At 35.1% G+C, this 23031-nt stretch overlaps 1 pseudogene; it reads right to left on the minus strand.

Moving 5' to 3' along the window:
- Nucleotides 1-332: 332 nt before the first annotated feature.
- LOC107161037 overlaps nucleotides 333-23031 on the minus strand; it is a 62805-nt pseudogene continuing 40106 nt past the window's right edge.

The following is a 23031-nucleotide window of genomic DNA, read 5'->3' on the forward strand; positions in this document are numbered from 1 at the left end:
CAAACTTACCCATCCACAAGTCCTTGCTGAATAATCAATCGCTGAGCTTCATCTCTGGAAATCTTGTGGTGAAACCATGGCTGGGACCAATGGATGGCTAAAGAAATAAAACAAATGAATACAAAGGTTTGCTTGCAGTGACTGCAATTTCACTACATATATGTCCCCCATCACTTAGTGACCACATGTCACTAAAGTCATGTCAAGCTGCCCATCAGCTCAGTGATCATGGCTAGGAACAGACATACCCATGTTTGTGGCAGAGGTCTGTGTGGAGGCAGTGGGACTACCATGACTGCCCAGGCACAATCATCCTTTTTTTCTGAGCAAGGAATGGGAAAACAAATCTCAGTTTTGGGGGTGAAACAAATTCAAATTAAAAATTCTTTCAAGAAAGTGAAATTATGAGTACCCTCCAAGCGAGTCCTTCTTCAACTGCAACTGAAAGAGCTTCGGTGGGATTTTCTATAACTCTGCTTTTCTGACCTGAGAAGTCCATTGCTACCAGGGAGTTCTCTGATATACTTCTCTGAAAAAAAATTTTGAAAAACAAAACAAAACCAGAAAACACTTTCAGGTCATTAAAATCTTCAAAAGTAATTGTTTACTGTTTTGCTGGCAATATGCTTCAATTTGAGACTGGGATTCCCAAAGTGGCTATCAGGAAATTAAAAAGTTAAAAGTACATATTCAATATAAAATGATGCTATGGAGAACTTTGCTAAATAAGATCAATGGCTATTTGTTTGGATAACTGAATTAAGTGCTGAGTAATGTGATGAAAATCTTTGAAAGCATGTCTTTCCCCTAAAACAAACCTCTTTTTCACATTATCTCCTAATATGGCAAATCTCCAACTGAGGAAGAAATAACCCTTCCTACTGGCTATAAAGAACTACCACTTCTGAACTCATCTCTGTATTAAACTTTATGTCAAATTCACCAAATTTGAAGCCACGATTTTATGATTCAAAATATGTAAAAGCTATTACTTAGATTGATACACATCTTCTTAGAAATAGTACTCATATTTTATAAAGGAGCAAATTGGAATATGTGTTTTGAAAGCTTATCATGTCAAGTTTCATTTTATTTGGAAAATGAAATTTAGCAGAATAATAATACATAATATTAGATTTCATATTAAAATTTTTATGATGGGGCTGGGGTTATGGCTCAGTGGTAGCGCACTTGCCTGGCTTGTGTGAGGCACTGGGTTTGATTCTCAGCACTGCATACAAATAAATAAGGTCTGTCAACAACTAAACATTTTTTTAAAAAAAATTATGATGTAATGTATAAACACATTTTCATTTTTGAAGAGATGGGTGGCCAAGTGATAGCTGCAAAAACAATTCTGAATGACAGAAGCACAGACATGAAAAGAAGACATATTTAAACAACTGTAATCAAAACAATGATAAAGTCAATGTTTTTGCTAATTACTTCTTATATTCATAGTCTCTAAAGGGAAAGTAAACCATATAAATCCTGGATCTTATTTTTATTTTCTTTTTTTCTGGTGTCCTATTTTGCAATCATCTTTCAAGAAACAGGCATGCTATCCTACAATGAGTCATGAGCACTAAAAAAAGAGAAAATTGCCAAATGCTCTAGTCAAGAGTCTCACATGTCTTATACACTAGGAAGATAATTTAAAACTAAGCAAAATAAAAAAATCTAAATGGAAGTGTGTATCACTTATTCTTCAATCATTACTAAAAGAACAAATCCCAAAGTGAAATTACACTGTAAATTATGAGCCAACCTGCATCTGGAGACTTGTGGCTTTCATACACACACACACACACACACACACACACACACACACACTCTACCTTTGGAAAAGATACTATAGTCAAATGTGGGCTTCAAACAAAACCTTATCCTCAAGAAAAAAAATTAGGTTTCTTTATCACTGCCTCACACATCTCATTTTATTACCATCTGTTATTTTCTCTTCAAACCATGTGATAATGGCTGACAATCTTATTATGGTCCATCTATATTTCTAGAGATCTGGCATGCAATCTTCCATTTGTTACAGGAGCCTTTATAACTGACAGCTGCTCTTTCCAAACAGATGCTGTCTCAGTAATCTCTATTTGCTGTCACACCTTAGTTTGCCCTTCTCACCCCATGATCTTCCGTGCTGGACTGTGGACCAGTTGGATATACTTTTGCTTTCCCAACATTAATGGAAAGTGTCCACCTGCCCAAATCAGAGTAACTAACCTGGATCCTAATGATAGATTTATCCTTATAACATCTTTGACTTCACATGCCAAGATGGGTTCTATAAAGAGAAGTTCCTGATAACATAAAAATACTGTGAGGAAAAAAATAAACAAGCTTTTGTTCTCTCCCTACCCAATACAGGGGACCAGATATTCAATAAGATCCCATGTTCCATAATTATTTGACAAACAGAGAATACAAGACAATTAAAGAAGTATTCCATTTGCTACAATAACTACACTAAGAGGAAATAGGAGTGTAGTAAATGTTGTCTACTAAATGGCAGGTGGTGGATGAAAAATTAATAGTTTACCTTTGGGGTGGACAAAGAAATGGAAGTAAAGCAAAGTCTGACAAATCCAAAATGTCATTTTCAGCTCAATTTCTTTCACATAGGAAAGCAATGATGGTAACATTCAGAACTGGCTGTATTTCTCAAATATTTGTTCCTTTTTCTAGCTCTTCTTAGGGGATGAACAGGGTAGGCCCTAGCAAAATGAGCCATGATTTTAATTGCATAGCCTTTCTTTCTAAGAAGGGAAGCCTGGGTGTACCCTGGATTACCCAGGCCAGACTCTGAGACTGCTTGTATCCACTTTTAGTGAGATTTACATGTAAAATGGTTTTTAGGCAATATAAATACATGGCAACTAGCCATGCTTTCTCTGTCACTCCATTTGAAGGATCTTGATAAACCTGCAGCTCAGAATGACTGAACAAGAGGGGAAAGAATTCCTCCAGATATCATTCTCTCATCTGCTTCATACAGAGCCAAAGGACACCCCAGATGTAAGAGTCAGGAGATTATGCAATTACCCCCTTCTTTTACACTGCAGGACACCAGAGATCCAACCAAGATCACACACCTTATGGTAAAAATAGCAACCAATATGTCCCATCTAGGGTTATTTCAAGTGCCACATAGTGGGAGGTAAAGGAAAGAAACTGCAGCTTAGCATGTCTAGCCCAGGGTCAAAAATAAAGACTAAAAAGAACCAAGCAGACATTTTCTCCCGATCTCCTCATTCCAGCCAGGAACATATTAACAGACACTCCTTTAAATGAATTCCTCCTTTACCCTAAAATGAACCAAATCTATCTGGCTTCCTAAAATATCTGCTGACAATCCTCATTTCAAAAGTTGATATGAGTGGCTGTCACATGGTATTATGGCTAGGTGCTCCCTTTGGTATGAGAACTATTGTTTTGTTTCTCTTCTCAAAATATGGACAAGTTTAAAAGAGAATACTGTTACTTGAGAAGGTAACTAAATTATTCTCACTTTTCTATGTAACTCACTGAAAATAGTTCCTGAGTAGAAAGCAGCAGAGACAGGTGAGGGGCACCAGCACCATTCAGATCACTGATCCCTCTGTAATCATCTAGAAAAGTGGATCTCTCCATACACACAAAAGTAAACACAAATACCTCTCCAAACATCTAGGTCTCCTTCACAGACATTAAGAATAGCATAGATACAGTTCTCAGGTGCTACCTTCTATGATCACAACTCCTGTGTAGAACAAGCCCTTACCTTGAGGCATTGGGACCTCTTGCCCCTATCACACCTGATTCCAGTCAGATTCACTCAAGGAGCAGTTCTTTTTACAGATGGAGTTGAATAAGCAAAGACGGGCTAAGCAAACTCAGATATGCCATGATCAACAGCAGAATGACTTTCAGTGGGAAAAAGTAAGAATAATATCACACTTGTATGCTAAAAAAAGTAATGAAAATGGAAAGGACTTTATTTTTAACATTTTTCATATGATTAAAAGGACACTAAATAATAATTGCTTCCAAACATTTGGCTGCTATTAACACGTCCATGCTAATAACTCTAGATTCTAAAAGAAAATTTGGAGGAATTTAGGAAAGAATTAAGATAATAAAATTCATTATTTTTTTATATACAGATGTATTGAAAGATAAGAGTAAGCTGACAAACTGTAGAAAATATTCACCTTAAAGTGATTTCTATTATAAAAATTCATTGCATTCATTAGTTTCTTATTTTATGGCTTAAAAGTAATATGATACAAAGATGAAAAGTTATTCTTCCATAATTTAAAGCAACATAACTACAAAATAGGGGTTCTTTTTCTATATCATCTATTGGGCTTCATAATCAACATTATTTCATGCCACATTCCTGGAACTGAGCATTTCATCTGGCACATTACATGTGGGTAAATGTACCTTCCTTGGTCACAGTCAGGAAGAACACATTTTTAGACTAAGTGGAAACACAGTTTTCAGAAATGTGCATTAACTGATCTGTAACACAAGCACATACATCTGAATTTCTAATATACTCAATATTAAGGAGTGCAGCAAGAATTGCAGAACATAAACTTTAAGTTCAGAAATAAATTTCTGTGTTAATGCACAGGAAATTAAAATTAAGTGCTAAAGAAGGTAAAAGATGTGCCTGTGTGTGTCTGCAAATAAATATCCAAGTTACATTTGGTAAAACTCTGAGAAGCACTGCATAGTTAATGTAATGCACGACCTATATTTTGACTTGTAGTTGCATTTCCTGGAAAGCAGTCTGCTTTTTAAGGACCTGGAACTTAAAAATAAAAATTACTGTTAGAAAGCCAGAAAGTAAAAACATACACATGCATATATTACAGTTTTTAAAATTTGAAATCATTGGCATCTCTATAATAAGCTACAACAATCTCAGAATCAGTATTAAAATAAATAAGCAAACCCACAATCAAAGAAAATTAATTAAAAAATACACAATGCCAAGGAAAATGTTCTACAAATTATCTTATTAAGAATCTAATCCTCAAATGATGTTATGACATAGAATATACATTCCTTCAAATATTTAAAATATTTTACTAACATATAACATTATGTATTATAATTGAATATTTCATATATGTCCTATGACTTTTATCACAGACCGTACACATATGCTATCCAAGTATAAAAAATTCAGTATAACATCATACATACAAAGTATAACTTTACTTGACCAAAAGGAAATGGTAATTATATTGTAGTATATATTTGTAATGTAATAGCAAATTAACATAATATAAATATAAAATAAAATATAGGTTCAAAAAATCGATCCTTACCATGGGTGATATACTCTGAGAACTGCAGCCACTTCTGCTTTGATATGGAGGCATATAATTCTGGTACAGCTGCATGCCATACTGCAAAATAAATAAACAAAAACACAATGTTACAACTTTTACTTTACTACACTGCTAATTCAATTAAAATATTCTTTCATTAATCATATGTTATCAGTATAAAAAATAATTTTGTGATTTTCCTTCAAACAGACAAGTAAAGCAACCAAAATTTTGACAGAAAATCTTTTAATGCCCTTCAACAATACATTTAAAAAAGATATGTTTTTTAAATTTGTTTGTTTTACTGAGGCTCCCAAATTAAGATCTTGCTCACTAGTATTACTTTATACTGGTATTATTTTATACTGAGACTTACGTTTCTACTTATATACTTACATAGTTTGCAGCAAAATCATTTGGACTGGTACCTTGTCTTATGAAAAGAAAGCTCACTTGGGAAAGGTGTCATGCTGTACATTCCAAAGATTTTAAAAACCTCACATATGTTCTAAGCAACACTGAAAAATCCACTGTCATTCTGATGATTGATGAATTAATTTGTCTCTTTGGTAAAACTATAAATTAGGCCCTATCTGGAAAATTCTTGGCTCTATATCATTCTTGGTTAAATATTCTATAACCAAGAATAATTATTCTCATAATACTTTTGGGCTTCACATTCAGAAAACCAAAACACTGAGGAGTCTAGCAGATTTCAGAATTTCAAAATACAATGTAGCAGATTAGAAATGTGGGGTCTTCACTTTTAGGAGGCAGCATCTGACAGACTGAGCCAGCTGGCCATAATGGGAAAGTAGGAGGTCTGGATTCTAATAGTATTATTAGTTTGAGAAAAATTAAGACTGCTAACTGCCATGAGCAAACTTGTCCTGAAGGAATCCTCATCTGAATCTGGAAACTACTCCTTTAGATTTAAGCTATTTTGTTGAGGGGGGGAGCAATTATATTGGCAGCTTTTAAATTTTTATGATTTTAAATTATTTATATTTATACATATTTATTTACATTTTGGCTACACTCCACAATTCTTTCCATTTCATGAAGATATAATGAACTCCATGTTAGGTCTCAGCAGCCCTGTTCCATCTACTGCTTCCACCTTCATGGTGTTGGCATTTGGCAGGGTGGTCATTGTGTTCTATCACCTCAAGGCCCCAGCAGCACCTGAGCCAGCAGGTGCTGGGTCTCAAATGGGCCTGAGAGTGGAAGCGTATATGGAAGGTGTGGAGGATGACTTTGAAGAAGAATGTGCTGCTGTTGATTCCATGTTGGCCCTGATGAACTATCCTTATCACCTGGAGGAGAATGACCATCTCCATGCCTGCCTCCATGGGCTGCCAGAGTCCAAATGATAGGTAAGATGGCAATTCAGTGGCAGGTCTAAAAGCCCCCCCCCCTAAAGGTGCCAGCCCTTAGGTTCTTCAAAACCCCAATCAGGCCACAACAATGCTTCCGGGGTCAAGCTCTAGCCTAAGCACCACCACCTAGCTCAAGGTTTCCCGGTGGGTTTGCCTGCCCATGCCACCCTTCTGGCACCTCCCTTTGGTCCACCTGGGTCAGCCCCTATTGACCTGCATCCCCTCTGGCACCAGGTATGGGTCTGTGACCCACATATCTGTCTACACAACTTCTGAGCAACACCTACTCTGCCCAGTATTTGAGTGTCCACCTTAAATGGGCTTCCTTCATGTACCCACACAGGTGCACAGACACACACACTCACAGACGTGCATGAGCATGCACACACACACACACACACACACACACACAAAGAGTACTGTATAGAAAATATTGAATGACACCATGAAATCAAATCTTACCCATAGGATAAATTTTATATAAATAGTTCAACAGTGCTATTTCTCCACTAGTTCCTTGAAACCAATTCTAGCAAAGTGGACATATTTGTTAATTAGGCAAACAAACAAAAAAAATTGGGGGGGAGGGGATTAAGAGAATCATTATTTCAAGATTTTGCTTCTAACATGCATACAAACCCACACTCATTTAAAATTCTCTGTGCTGACTTCTTTATCCAATTATTTCCCAACTTTTAAAAATTATTTAATCCAAGGTTTGAAGGACATTAATGGGACCTAATGAAATTCACTTTAAATCAACTCTAAGCCTACAACAACTTTAAAAAGAAGACAGAAGAGCTTAATTCCTAGTCAAATTCATTATGAAGTATAGATAATAACCTCAAACCAACACTTTCACAAGGAATATGAGGATTGGCCACCTTCTTCATTGAAAAACCTGCAACCTACTAATAAGATGGTTATCTTCCTAGATGTATTGTTCCTGACACCTGCAGTGTTAGGTAGGTACCTAGGTGCCATTGAAGACCTTTAGTAGGCATTTAACTCTTGTCAAGGGTAGTCATGGGCCAACTTTAACATTTCTCTGTCCTATGGAGAGGCAGATTAAAGAATGAAATACCGAACAGAGAAGACGTCAGAGTTCTAACTGAAGGGAGAGAAAGAGAGAATATGTAACTGGGACATTCTGTGTGAGCAATCCACTTTTCTAAGTCTTTGATGTTCTACAATTCTATATGTAACTAGAATTTCTCCAAAGAGAGGCCGGATCTGTTAATATTCAAATGTAAGAGAGACTGTGTCACTTTCATGTGTGGTTTCTCATTGGCTACAGGTTAAAGGTACTCCTGGATGTTCGCCTCCTTTTCTGGCATCATCTGGAAAAGTTTTGTCATTGAAATAAACAGGGAACATGGATATGATCGGTAGAATAACCATCCCAGAAAGATGTCCACATCCTAATCCCTGGAACCTGTGAATATGTTAGGCTACATGGCAAAAGGAGACTGAGGTTGCTAGCCAGCTGACTGTGGGATGAGGATTATCCTGGCTTCTCCACGTGCACCCAATGCAATCACCAGGAGCTTATAAGTGGAAGGGAAAGGCTGAAGGAACAGAGCTAGAGAGTTGATAGCAAGAGAAGGACTTGGTGTGATACTACTGTCTTTGAAAGTGGAGGAATAGCCACCAGCCAAGGTATATGTGTGGCCTCACAAGGCTGGAAAGGACAAGGGAAGTGGTTTCTCCCCTGAAGACTCCAAAAGGCAAGCAGCCTTGCCAAGCCTTGACTGTGACCCAGTAAGACTCATTCTGGACTTGAACTAAAAGAGTACAGGATAGATGGGAGGAGTGTCACATGCCTACAATCCCAGTAACTAGGAAGGATGAGACAGGAGGATCACAAGTTTGAGGCCAACCTGAGCAACTAAGCAAAATGCTTGACCAAAATAAAATATAAAAATGTGGGGGTATAGCTTAGTGCTAGATTGCCAAGTTCATTCCCCAATACTGTCAAAAAAAAAAAAAAAGAAAAAGAAAAGAAGAATATAGGATAATAAGTTTGTGTTATTTTAAGTCTTTAAATTGGGGGTAATTTACTATACCAGCTATAAAAATCTAACACAATGAACCATCTTTGAACTGGAAATCTGACTTGAAAGGGTCTTTGAGAATAATCAGATGAGGGGAAAAAGCAAGAAGGGAACAATCTTCCAGAAACTAAGCATCGCCAAGATGGAAGAATTAAAGAAAATTTTTGGCATATTTCATTGATTTTTGCACTTGCATTTCAAAATACAACATTTGTCTCTTCAAAGATGACACAAAGCCAGACATTATGTGGAAAGTAACAGGTATCCATGACTCTGAGATGAAAATGATTCAGGAAAGCCAGACTTGGAACAGGAAGAAGTTTTACAGATATCTTGACTAATTTATTTCATTTATAATTTCATATATACATATACACATATACATATATCAATGTCTACATATATAGACATATGTACATGTATATATAAGTAAGTCTGTGCATGCAAAAGTGAAATAGGGCAAATTTCTAGCTAAGTCTAAATAAGTCTATAATAACTATTTAAATAAAAGTAAAACAAATGGCAAAAGTGATGTGAAAGTCACCTGTCATAATTATATTGGCATCATTTTTTTTATTTTTTATAATATCACAAAGTGTATCCTTGTAAAATCAATGGCACCTGAGATTCTCTGAGATACTGCTTAATGGGTACATTTTGTGGTGATGAAAATGTTTTGGAATTAGATGGAAGTGATGGTTGCACACTTTGAATGCACAAAATGTCAATGAAATGTTCACATTGAGGGGAAAGGGGAAAAAACAACATGAGAGAGAAATGAATTACAGTAGATGGGGTAGAGAGAGAAGATGGGAGGGGAGGGGAGGGGAGGGGGGATAGTAGAGGATAGGAAGGGCAGCAGAATACAACATACACTAGTATGGCAATACGTAAAAACGTGGATGTGTAACCGATGTGATTCTGCAATCTGTATACGGGGTAAAAATGGGAGTTCACAATCCGCTTGAATCAAATGTATGAAATATGATATGTCAAGAGCTTTGTAATGTTTTGAACAACTAATAATAAAAAAAATTAAAAAAATAGTTTGATTAATTTTTAATATCAGAATTTTACCTCAACTTAAATTTTTTTAAAAAAATAAAAAAAAATTCCTCCAAAGTTAGTCTGATCACTTATCTGATTATGATTGTTCTATCCTTCTTTACCCTGATCTCTCTCTTACCCAGGATGCTAGTAATGTTTTGAAGAGCTACCAAGTGGCAAACATGGAAATGGCAGCAGAAAAACTTCTAGGTCCAAAGTGGACCTAGAAAATACATAAGCTGAGAACTTGATTTTGAAGTGAAGTGTACACTCTTCAGCCTAACGAAAGGGCAGAACCCAGGGATTCTACAAGACTCCATTTCTCTGATGTTAACTTCTAAATATATCAAAAAGCTAGTTTTAGGACACACATGGTGTTAATAATCTAAATCTTTATGTGGTAATAAGTGAATCATATATGCTATGCATAGAATATGAAGTCTGTAGTAAGTTAATAAATTATATTAGTGGTCAGGAATAAATTATAAAGAATATCTGGGTAAATGCTGAAACTTCTAATTTAAACAAAGGATTAAGAAAAATAGTAATTTGTATATTTTGTCAACTTTTTCAGTAAATGATACTAAATAAAGTGCACAGACATACTCTTTGTATTTTACTTTTTCAAAAACACTCAAAATTTTTTCATGATTTTTACCCCAATTGTGATTATCAAAGTAGTGTCTTTATAAGGAAATGAGTGATTATTTTATAACTGTAAAGTTATGTAAATTTACTGGCATGTAAGTTTCAAAATAAATTAAATAAACATGTGCTTTCAATACATTCTGAAAGAAATCAGTTCTATATCTCTTTTCTACATGTATCTGCCTTTAGAAGGTTCTTACTCATTTCCAAATGCTCATCAACAAATTATGCTTATGGAAGTTGTAATTTCCATTTAACACCCAAGTGGATGATTTAAAAATATGCTCATAGGAAAATCATACATTTTTTTGATGTTCTACTAGAAGTAAGTTGTAATTCTTAAGCTAGAATATAATTTAGAAAGCACTTAAATGGAACATAAAACAATCGCATGAAACATATCCAGGCAGACACATTGTAAACACACTTCACACTGAATTGTAAGCAATGAGAGACATCCATTCAGTTATACTGGCTATGGATATAATACTCTTGCAAAAATAAAAAATAAAAATCAGAGAATTTCTAGAAACAGAATATTACTTCATAAACAAAAGATAAAGTATTAGCCCATTCCACTTTACTCCACAAATGTTTATCTTTTAGATAAAAAAATACATTCATTTGGTGGTGGCTATTTTTCTTCTTTCTCATGTAGCCACAAAGATTTGTATTAGAATTCACTCTTCTTTGCATTTTCAACTACAGATATTTTCAAAATTTTATGGTACTCACAGCATTTAATAGAAATTCATGCCTCCAGTGAGATTACCTTAAGCAATCTAATCATGGTCACCCAGCACATCCTACTCTACTCTTCTTCTGCACAGAGCATTTTCAGGTCTTGGTGCCCTCCTGCTTTGTTAGGCTAGAAGGGCCACAGCACACTGTTTATCGTTAATGCATATCTTGAAGGTAACACCTGTTGAAATAAAATCCACTAAAATTGTCCTATATATAAGAGAAAGCTGTCTCTTTATTAAAAGAAATTAAAAGAAACTCAAGCTTACCTAAAAGGCTGAGGCTTGATTTATTGATCTATCAAAATATTAAGCCTGTACCTTAAAGCAGAATCCATAGTTAGTTTGTGCTCCATGGTTTTTTGTTTTTTTCTTTTTTTGCCTGCCAGTGACACATAAATATCAATAGTGCCAAATTCGCTGAAAAAATGCAAATTTCGTGGTTCCTTAAAAATATATAGGAGTGTTGAAATGGATACATGTTTTGCAATATTTCTTTTTGTATGTTTATAATGTTACATAATGTATTCCTTGGGCAAACATTACCTAAATACAATTTCAATATAATATGACAAGAAGAAAAGAAATTTCTAAAAAAACCTATGTCACTACACCCTTAAATAATCAGGAATTTGATACAGTTTTATTAAAATTGACAAGTGACAATTTCTTTATAATGTAACACACGCATATGTGCAGGCATACACACACACACATTCTATTTTAAACTCTATTCTCTGTATTCATCATTTCCAGGATTCAGAGAGAGAAGATAGGAAACAATGACTTTTGAACACATTTTCCTAATCCAGGTTTCAAATTATGGTATCTCCATAAGGGGAAGAAGGTTGGTTTGAGCTTCTTTAGCAGTTAGGAAAAAGGTAAATGGGACCATGTGTCCTGCTTCATTAGACTACAACCATGCCTCATAGTTGTGCACTACATAATACACTGCAGGAAACAACCAGAAGGGTTGTGTGACTATCTTGCTTGAGAAGAAGGAAGCTCGTATGGCTGAGCTCAGGGAAATTATCTCGCAGTGGACTGTGTCTGATTTTCAAGGCAAAGTGGAAACATGAACAGCTATTTCTTCTCTGGGAAATCTCTGAGAGTAAGAGCTGGTCATGGGAAATCACTGGGACATATTATTCTGTGACACGTTAATAACTTGGAGAAGTACTTAATTCTGAGGTTCAATGTATAATCAAAATTGGACAAAATGCATCTGTTCTCTAAAACTTTGCCATTAGCAGTATGGTCTCAGACCAGGAAAATCTTTATCCTCTAGGATCTTTTTTAAAATGGAAATTATCAGGCTCCAACCCAGACCTAGTGAATCAATATCTGTATTTTAACAAGATCTCACTGATCCCATATGCGCTAAATTTTAGTAGCAGTGTGTGTGTGGGCATGCACCCACACACACACAGAATGAGAGAGAAAATATTCAGCAATATTAGCAACCTTATCCAAAGACAAAGAAATTTCATTGTAATTTATAAATAGGCTTTCACAACTATGACAACTAGCAGAGCAAAAATTTATCTGTATGTCTCTGTTCTTAAGCATTTTAATCTAATGAATGACCATAGTTCTTAAGACCATTGATGAATAAGGCAGAAAAGAAAATAACAAAGATCTAGCATAGGGTCAATGGAAAAATGGGGAAGGAAGGAAAATGTACTCTTACTGTTATGTTTATTAAAAAACGTATTCCTTGATAGACACTGATTTGATAATAAAATGTCTGATTTATATGAACATGGGATAAAACCATCCCTGTCCAGTGATGCTATAGAAGTCATTATAACTCAATCATTCAAATGAAAGGAAAACGAAGCTTGAGAAACACTGGAAGGCAGTAAGAGGCATGATGAGTCTTTTGTCTTGACCAATTTTTGTTCTTCTATTTAAGGCACAACACTACAAGCCTGGGTTGGCATGGTTAGCAGAACCTAAACATGTATGTGAGGGTATAAGGGAAGAGATGGAAAGATAGGTAGAGATTTCTCTGCAAATCTAAGTTACAGACACATCTCCAACATTTACAGTAGAGGTTATTAACTCCCAAACAGCCGTTACATCTTTACAAAGTGAAATCAATCAAACCTCCTCCTCGAGAAGGACAGGACACAGCCTCCATGCCAGGTAAAAATGTTATATTTGAATTTGGATAATCTACACATTTTGTATCACAATCACTGAAGAGATCTAACATCCTCACATTTTTCCTTTGGCAGAGAACATAATGTCATTTCCATATATCGACTGAAAAATGAACTAATTAAAAGAATATTATGCACTGATGGATAGCAAAGTCAGACCCTGAATTTTGTAGGAGGAATACGGCCTGTTCTGTTATATAATTAATGAGTGGGAGGGAAAGGAAATGAAGAGTAAAGTGAAAATAAAATGGGCTGTGGGTTTTAATGAGAGACCTGTTGAAGAAGTAAGAATATAGGAATTAAAGAGATATTATCACATCTTCCAGTCAAAAATCACTGGGGTAAGAATGAGATAAACATGATTGACTTGATTGAGAAGCCATTTCTCTCAGTCTTCCCTTCTTCCTCTTTTGCAATACTGAAGATTGAACCTAGTGCCTCATGCATGTTGAGCAAGTGCTCTTCCCCTGAGCTACAGGTCCAGCTCTAGAAGACATTTTTTTCTCATAAGTTAAAAGTAAAATGTTAATCCCAGCACACATTTGTTTAAAATATACCTGTTATGTTACTGTATATATTAGAAACATTTAGGAAAAGAGCAACCTCATTGAAATAGTTAAGATGGTGCTTAAAACCTTAATAATAAAAGTAGATAGTTATTCATCCTAACATTGTAACGTAAAAATTTGTAAACTAGTTTAAAATGCCCAAGAAAAGATAATCAGAGAATAATGGCTTCATCCTTCTAGAACTAAGATTACTGTTTCTTAGAGAGTGACTTCTAATGATTTTTTAATTGATTTTATTCCTTTCTTTATCTCTTTCTCCAGTAGTATTTCTCTAGGAACATTATTAATTGCTTCCGCTTCTTTTATATCTGCCTGGCCATGTGCCATTTAATATGGTAGCCATTCCTCTCTTCTCCCCAATGCTGTCCATTCCAAGTCAGATTCCACCACCTCCACTCTGGATTACTGAAATGATCTTCTAATTAGTATCCATACCTCTGGTCAATTTCTCTCTCCCTTTTTCCTCCAGTACTTCCTCATTTCCTCCCCTATTTCTGACCCCTGTTTTTCTCTCTCCCTCTATCACTTTCTCTTCTTGATATCGTAAACTCCTCTCTGTGCCTATCTTAATCTTCTTAAGATACTCATTTGATCATTTATCTCCCTTGTTAATGCTATTTCAATGGCTTTCTGTGGTGGGTTGAATGGTGGCTCTCCTGCCCCCAAAGAAATGTCTATATCCTAACCCTGGAAACTTTGAATGGGACCTTATTTGGGTAAAAAATAAAAAAAAATAGTCTTTGGGGATATGGTTAAGATAAGGATCTTGAGATAAGATCATTCTAAATGATTCAGGTGGTCTTTAAACATAACTAGTATCCTTATAAGAGATACAAAAAATTAAAGAGAAGGCCAAGTAAAGACAAAGGCAGAGATTAGAGTTAGCCACAAGCCAAGGTATACCTGGAGTTACAACTGGCCAAGACTAAGAATTTAAAAGGTTAACGATGAGAATGGGGAAAAATTGTCAAAAAAACAATAAATGAACATCTCCAGCACAAAAGAAGAATATGAGTTTGCAGATTGCATGTGTATGCAGACAATCAGGCAAGATTTAACAGACTTATTTCAACAGACCTAGAAATACAACAGGGGAAATTGCCGAACACAAATAATTATAAGAATAATCATTTCAGAGAAGTGACAGTTCATCTATAAAGAAGGAACAGTGTTGTCACTGACAATAACAAATTCATGAATACAAAATTAAAATACCCTCTTATGAAAATCTTCAAAGGAATATTACTTGAAAAATCTCAATGGATTGCACAAAATATCTACACTTACAAACCACAGACTATTAGGGGGTCAAAGACTATACATAGAAACATAGAATAGACAGTGCTAAAAGCTATGGAATATACACATGTCTAAGAGACCATATGTGTGGGTGTGACTATCTCCACATGTATATCTATGTAATGGTGTGTGTAGGTCCAACATACCAACAAACAAACACATCCATTATTCCCTGATCATAACATTATAAATTCTTCTAGGAATTTATCATCTATGTAAGGAAAGACAACAGCAGACACAAAAAAACTAAATAGTAATAAAGGACTCAGATGGGTGTTACTAACTGTTCTGTTGATGTTGATGAAGAGAAGGTCAGACGTGAGCAAGACCAGTCTTATGACTGGGATATGTGGAAAAGTTGTAGCTGGGCACAGTGGCACACTCCTGGAATCCCAGCAATTTGGGAGGCTGAGGCAGGAAAATCCCAAATTCAAGACCACCTTCAATAACTTAGCAAGACCCTAAGAACTTAGCAAGACCATATCCCCCACAAAAAATATGAAACTGACTGTGGATGTAGCTCAGTGGTACTGAATATTGAACACCAAATATTTAGTACTAAAAAGAAAGAAAAAAAGTTGGAGGTGCAGGGAGAAAATTAAAGGTATAATCTATGTTGGACCTCAAAACCTTCAGCCTTGGATAAAGAGAAAGGAGTAAACTCGGGGTGCGGAAAAATGAACAACATATGTGGTACAGAAATAAGAGCATCCAGATATCCTCAAAGACATATAGAAACTAGTTTGAAATAAAACTGAACACTTTTTAAAGATATCATGATAAATCTTTAGAATACAAACAAATGTCACCACCTCCTGATATCAGGTAATAAAATCATAAATATAACAAAGTAAAAAGTCTGTTTTAATTTACAGCTAATAGTCTTACATAACATATCATAGATACTTAATTTACCTTTGATGTTACTTTATTAGAAAAATATAAACCAGATCTTCTTAGAAGGACGTAAATTTTTTTCCAGGACTTCTTTCCCTGTTCTTCCACATGTAAGAAGCCACGGATTTCAAGATATGTGCTTGAACTTAGAAACATCTGGAAGAAAAATTAGACTGTCCCCTAATATTATGGAAACAATGATTTTGTAGCCTTTTACCAATCAAATGTAAGTATGAAAAACTAAACAATATCAATATCAAACATCAAAATTACAAACTAGTTGATTGTCTATTTGTAAAGCTGGATATCATCTATAGGGTGAAGTCCTATACTTCTCATCCTTTCCCATGTTTTTTTTTTTTTTTTTTTGTGTGTGTGTGTGTGTGAGTTGACAGGTTTACCTATTGATTTCCTTGTGTTATACCATAGAAGACCAAAATCCTGACTTCAATTATTAAAGACAAGAAGTTGAGCCAACTTCACTTTGCTGATGAGAATATACAACCTCTTATCTTCCATAGTTCTGTCATTGGACAGTATGGCAGGCTGGGTTTTTTTCCAAAGAGGACTGCAACCATATTCCCCATCCCACATGTCCTTCTGCAATTGCATCTTGGCTTGAAACCATGAAAAGGCAGAGTTTGTTTCTCCATCCACCCTGAATCAGTGTAAACCTGTCACTGCTTGGACCAAAATAAAATTGTAGAAGTAACCCTTTGCCAGTTCTAGATATGTCCTAGCCTGATGGCTTTCAAACCAACTTGATTTCTGCAAGTCAGATGCCACACAGGAAATGTGATTATCTGGAAACCCCCATGGGTGAGAAGCCCAGTGAAACTGGAAAAGCTCTGGAGGACAAAACGCCACACAGAAGGAGAAAGAGAGGACAGGATTTGAGTGTCACAGCATGTGTGGTAAAAGGGACAGCTTAGAAGGGGACCTTGAATCTTCTCTAACCACTGAGTCAAAGTGCTTCAGATAAAAAGCAAACTCTTCTTAAATCCCTGCCCCTCTAAATGGTTGGCAAAATGCAGGTGGAGCCTTTAAACCATTAAGGTTTGGAAGACTGTGTTATACAGTAGTAATTAACTGAGATGGGGACACACATTGATCAGCGAAAGGAGAATGGAAGGGAGTCACTCTGTGTGCGTGGCCATTCTCAGTGTCCTTAATAAGACACTGGAAGTGCATTAGTGTCTCATTAAAAGAAGAAAATAGAAATCCCTATGAATAAACAAATGGAAGAACTGAAAGTAAGAGGAATTATTAACTACAACAATGTACTTTATTTTTAAAAATTATTCAGGGAAATGCCAATAGTACATATTTACATTTTTTAAAGTAATTTACTAATTTTTTTAATTAAATGAGCCACAGATATTAATTAATTGACATGTAAAACAGTCAAGTAGGTTTTTTAGTTTGAGTGCTTTCCAAGTTATTAAACCAAACCATTTAAATTTTAAAAAGAGAGTCATGGAGGTCAAACTAGAAAAAAAAGAAACCTTTTAAAAAGTGGAAACATTGCCTCAGTGGAGAGAAGATGTCAGGGGCACATGCAGGACTATCTAATTCCAAAGCCTACAATTTTTTCTTCTTTTTATAATTTAGCATTAAAGCAATATAACTATGTTAGAGGAGAATTTGGGAAAGGAGATAGAAGAAAACCTCCACCCCACCACTGAGTCACAATACAATGGTGAAGCCTACAGGGAGCTGAGAGTTGGGAGTCCGGGGGGTTGTCATTTACCCTAACATTCAGATGGGGGGGGGCTCTGTGAAACCCAGCAGCATAGAAGCAGCCTTCAGAAAAACATATGGGGATTAATCATATTTCTAAAATATTCTGAAGTATGAAAATAAAGCATGCCCATATTGAAAAGCCCACAGGAAACAAATCTATGGTAGATATGCCTGACTAACATATTAAAATCATATTGTATTGGAAATATTAAAAGTTATCTTTATGAAATACCAGAGAATACTGAGTGAGTTCAGGAATGCCTAGAGCTTTTGATACCAAATCTACTAATCTATCAAAATTAAAGTAAACTGTTCATTTATTGTAATGACAATATCTTAGGAAAATGGCCCCCCCCCAATAACTGCTAGTTTGGAAGAAATGAATCTAACAGATACAAAATAAGGAGATTTTTAATTAGATAGCCAGCATTCATGATTCAGCTAAGAATATCTTACAATTCTATGCCAGTATTTCTGTCACAGCTATTACAGATGTTGGTATATGAAACAAGTATATCTGAATATCCCTCCATTCATTTAATTGCTAAGTATTTTATCACAAATAGAATTGAAAGTGTTTATTATGAATGCTAATACTATGTATCTATTGATAAAATGTCTTCAATTTACTGAGAATTTTGATTTTTTAAAAGAATAACATAACCTATACACACATCACAAAGCAAAACTCTAAAGTTTCCTTTCATAGTGTACATTTTTAAATGTTTAAAATCCTTTGACAACTGGCCAGAACTGGGAAGAAAAATATTTTTAGGGGGATGTATTGATTTAGGGCATTCTTTACCCAGATTTTTGTTTGGTTTGTTCTTTGTTTGTTTGTTTTGTTGGTTGGTTAGCTTTTTGCCCCCCCCCCAAAAAAAAATTAAACATTCAAGTCAACATGTCAAAATATGAGCATGCCTAATAAGGACCTATTATTTTCCCATTATTATGTGATTTCTTACGTATTTTAATGGAAATATATATACCTGTAAAATTTGTGTTGGGGATATTTCACCATTGGTTTCAGTTGCAAAAGACACCATATGCTCTGGAAAAAAAAATACTGACAAAAAATAAAGGTTAAATTATTGCTAAACCCATGCTAGAAAAGTTTGAATTATGACCAGTATAGAAATATAAAGCAGAAGATCCTTAAGCCAGTGTATCTAAAATCCACATTAAGTGCTTCTGAAAATGCTGGTCCTTGGACTGTACCCTCAGGCATCTTCCAGGTAGAGTTGGGTCCAGATGACAATGATGCAGAGAGATGCTCCGACCTGGAGTCATAGGACACTGCCCTCAAGTTGACAATGAGTTTGTCCCCACATCTCTTCCCCAAATCCTCCAACTACTCTACCAGGTACGAAAAAACTACTGACCCATTTTACACAATCAAGGCTCACAGAAGACAAGGGCAAAGGCTGTACTCAGGTTCACAGTCAAGAACATAGAGAAACCAGGACTCAGTGTGGGAAGTAAAAGTCCAATTCTTTCCACCTACTGTTTTTCCAAACTTGTTTAATCATAAAATTCACCCACGGCAGTTGTTTAAAATAGAATTTCCCAGACCTCATTCCTGGAGTTTCTGATTTAGTAGGTCTGGCCAGGTCTTGAAGTCTGTGTTTTTAATAAATACTGGGACTCCCTTAGGTAAATTTTATGCAGACAAGTTTGGAAAAATATATCCTACTATATTTCCTCTAGGACAGGGTTTTTCAACAGCAGTTCTACTAACATTTTGTCTAATAGTCCTATGTTGTGGGGCTGTCCTGAGCCTTAGAGGATGTTCAGCAGAATTCTAACTTTGCCCACTTTGGCACTGCTCCTGCTGACCCCCACCCCACCCCCAGTCCTACAACCAAAACTGTATCCAGATATTGTCAGATCACCCAGTTGAACCATTGGCTCCAACTATACAAAGTGAATGTCTCGTCTTATTTAAATTACAAATAACAACAATAATAATAATAATAATAAAAGAGAAATGAGCACCAAACCATATTTCTTTAAATACAACTTTTAAATTCTAGCTTTTAATAAAGATTTGCAACAAGAAAACACTTTCCCTTCAAATCTATTTAACTTTTATTAGAACTCTTATTTTCTTTGTCAAAGATCATCCCATTATGTTTCTATTAATAGGTTAAAATAAAAGATAATGTAAGAGGTCTCTAAGGGTTTGAAAATATTCTATTATGATGTGTATCATATATTTTTCATAAAGGATCATTTCAATCCAATTATCCAAAACTTAGTGTAAAAATATGCTACTGCTGCAGAGACAAAAACAATTTAAAATAATGAGCCCAGAGGCTATTCTGACTTCTCTAGATCCCTAGTCTTCATTAGAATGTGACATACATTTATTTTCTTTTAAAGAGAATTATAATGAAAGTAGTATTTGCTAAATAATATGCTATTCTTTATCTCATTTCCATTGAGCTCAAAAATTATTTCACTAAAAACAAAATAATTTGAAGCATCAAGATTCATGTTAACCTTAAATTTCTGGCTAAGCTACACATTCCCAATGATTACCAATCTATTTTTGTTTTAGAAAGTTTCTTACTTAAGTTTCTTAAATTTGTGAAAAAAACTTAAACTACATTTTGGAATACATTTGAGGACCTATAATAATTTATCTCAAAGTCAACTGTACAGTTGCTTTGTCTAGTTTTCCTCTAAGGCAAGAAAAAAAAGCAATAATGTCTCCAAAGTAGGTTTACCTATATTTTTAAGTTAAATGACTAAATGCATCTCAATTGAGATTCTGAAAGTAAGGCTAAAGAAATGTTTTATATGTGTCTGAACTTCTTGTATCATAGTGACTAATTATTGTTAGAATAAGAAATGTGAGTATAATTTTAAAGGGCCAGAATCACTAAATGGAACTGTATTTTATTGATAGTGACCATATTCTTCAAGTAAAATTTAACTGATTCATTTAATTTTCATTGACTGTTAATGGAGATTTCACTTACCATTGGGTTTTTAAAGAATTCATATTTGGCATATTTTTTTTCTAAAGTACAGCTTATTTTCTTCTTCCATTCCCCAGTTAGACAGCACTTCAATCACCAGCTCATGGTCTTCTAGTGTTCTTTCTGTGAAGAATGCTTCAGTGAATATGTTAACAGATAAACAGACAGACACACAAATAACTGTACAAATATTTAGAATAGATTTTTTACACATGTCTCATAGGCATAGAAAATTTCAACTCAAATCCTAAATATCCAGATTGATAAAAGTTTCTCATCAATTTTGAATTAGTAATTCAATTTTTATACCAAAGCAGTCATCTGAAAAGAAAAATTACATATCACAATGTACATTTTGCTAATTCTCAATTTCCTTTTATTGCTATGCAAATTATGATATAAATTTAATAACAAGTCTGCATTAAGATACAAGAGCTATTCTTCCTCCAACTCATCATGGTGCCAAAATTAGCATATTTGTTTCAGGGTTGAACAATGACCTTTTTGAAAAGTATCTATGCCTCAGAAATTCAACACACAGTAGTGATCTGTGACCTACTGGACCTGAACCCTTGAAAGTAATCTCATCCTTAAATAGAAGCTTATTCATCTGAAAAGAAGTTCTTGACAGAGTACTCAATGAATATGGATGAGTTTGAGTTAAGTGTATATCAACACTCTTGGTTCTGTTCGTAACTCTGATTGCTCCTTTTCTGTCTCATTGACTGGCTCCCTTCACTGCTTCTCTTTCCTACGACTTGACTTAGTCCTTCACTCAATACCTTCCTTTGTCCTTCCTCAAACTAATTCACCCCCTCCCCTTTTTCATCACATCTGGGAGGTTCCTTCAACTGGAATCTCTGCCTAGAAGTACCTTCAGCCAAGGTCCAGTCCTACCTTCTGACACTCTCCACCAACTTGAGCACAGTTCACCTTAAATGAAAGTCAGTATGGTGGTTCTTCAAAATAGTAAACATGGAATTACCATATGATACAGCAATTCCAGTCCTGGGTGAGTAACCCAAAGAGGTCAAAGCAGAGATTTAAAGATATTCATACAACAATGTTCACAGAAGCACAATCCATAAGAGCCAAAAGGCTAAAGCAACCCAATGTTCACCAAGGGACGAATATATAAACACAATGGAATAGTCACTTTAAAAAAAGGGGTGAAGTTCTGACATATGCTACACCATGGATGAACCTCAAAGTTACTATGATAAGTGAAAAACTACAATCAGAAAAGGTCAAATACTGTAATGCTACCATTTATACAAGACACCTAGAACAGCCAAAGTCACAGAGACAGAAAGTAGAATGGAAGTTGCCAGAAACTGGGGGTGAGGGGAGCAAGGAGTTATTGTTGACTTGGTATAGAGTTTCATTATGGGAAGATAAAATGTTCTAAAAATAAATAGTGGTGATCATTGCATGACAACATAAATGAATTTAATGCTGCTGAACTGCACATTTAAAAATAGTTAAAATGGTAAATTTTATGTGATACACATTCCATAATTTAAAAAAAAAACCTTAAAATAAATTCATCTTTCTTTTTATATCTTAGATTTTTCTCCACTATGATAAGTGTTATTTTACCACATTATCTCAAAGAAATGTAGAATTAAGTCACACTTTCATTTTTCTCAACCTCCTCTCCAATATCCTTTACTCCTGATATCACCAGCTACCAGGTGTTCTTACTCCAAGTGTCACTCATAACCAAGAACTCCTACACACACACACACACACACACACACACACACACACACACAAGCTTTTCCACCATCACTGCTATTGTTGGACCTTCATTTTTTTTCTTGAAAAGCCTCTTATCTCCAAATTTCTTCCAATCCAACCTGAACACTGTTATCACAGCAAAGTCCTGTCTCCCAAGATAGTTGTCTGAATGTGAATCCTGCTCAAAAAATTTGTCTACTTCTACTTGTTACAAGATAAACCAATGTAGTTTGGCAGCTGTAAGTTATTCATCCATTCAATGAACAAAGATTTACTAAAGGCCTGCAATTTATCAGAAACTCCTCTCAGAGCTGAGATTTTTGTAGTGGATAAGTCAGTAAGAAATGATTGCCTTCATGAGGCTTTGGGGAAGAAATGGATGATAAATAAAAGGTAAATCTTAAAAGATTTAAATAATTCCTCTGGAACT

The sequence above is a fragment of the Marmota marmota genome, unplaced genomic scaffold, assembly GCF_001458135.2.
Source record: "Marmota marmota marmota unplaced genomic scaffold, marMar, whole genome shotgun sequence".
In the NCBI taxonomy this organism is placed as follows: domain Eukaryota; kingdom Metazoa; phylum Chordata; class Mammalia; order Rodentia; family Sciuridae; genus Marmota; species Marmota marmota.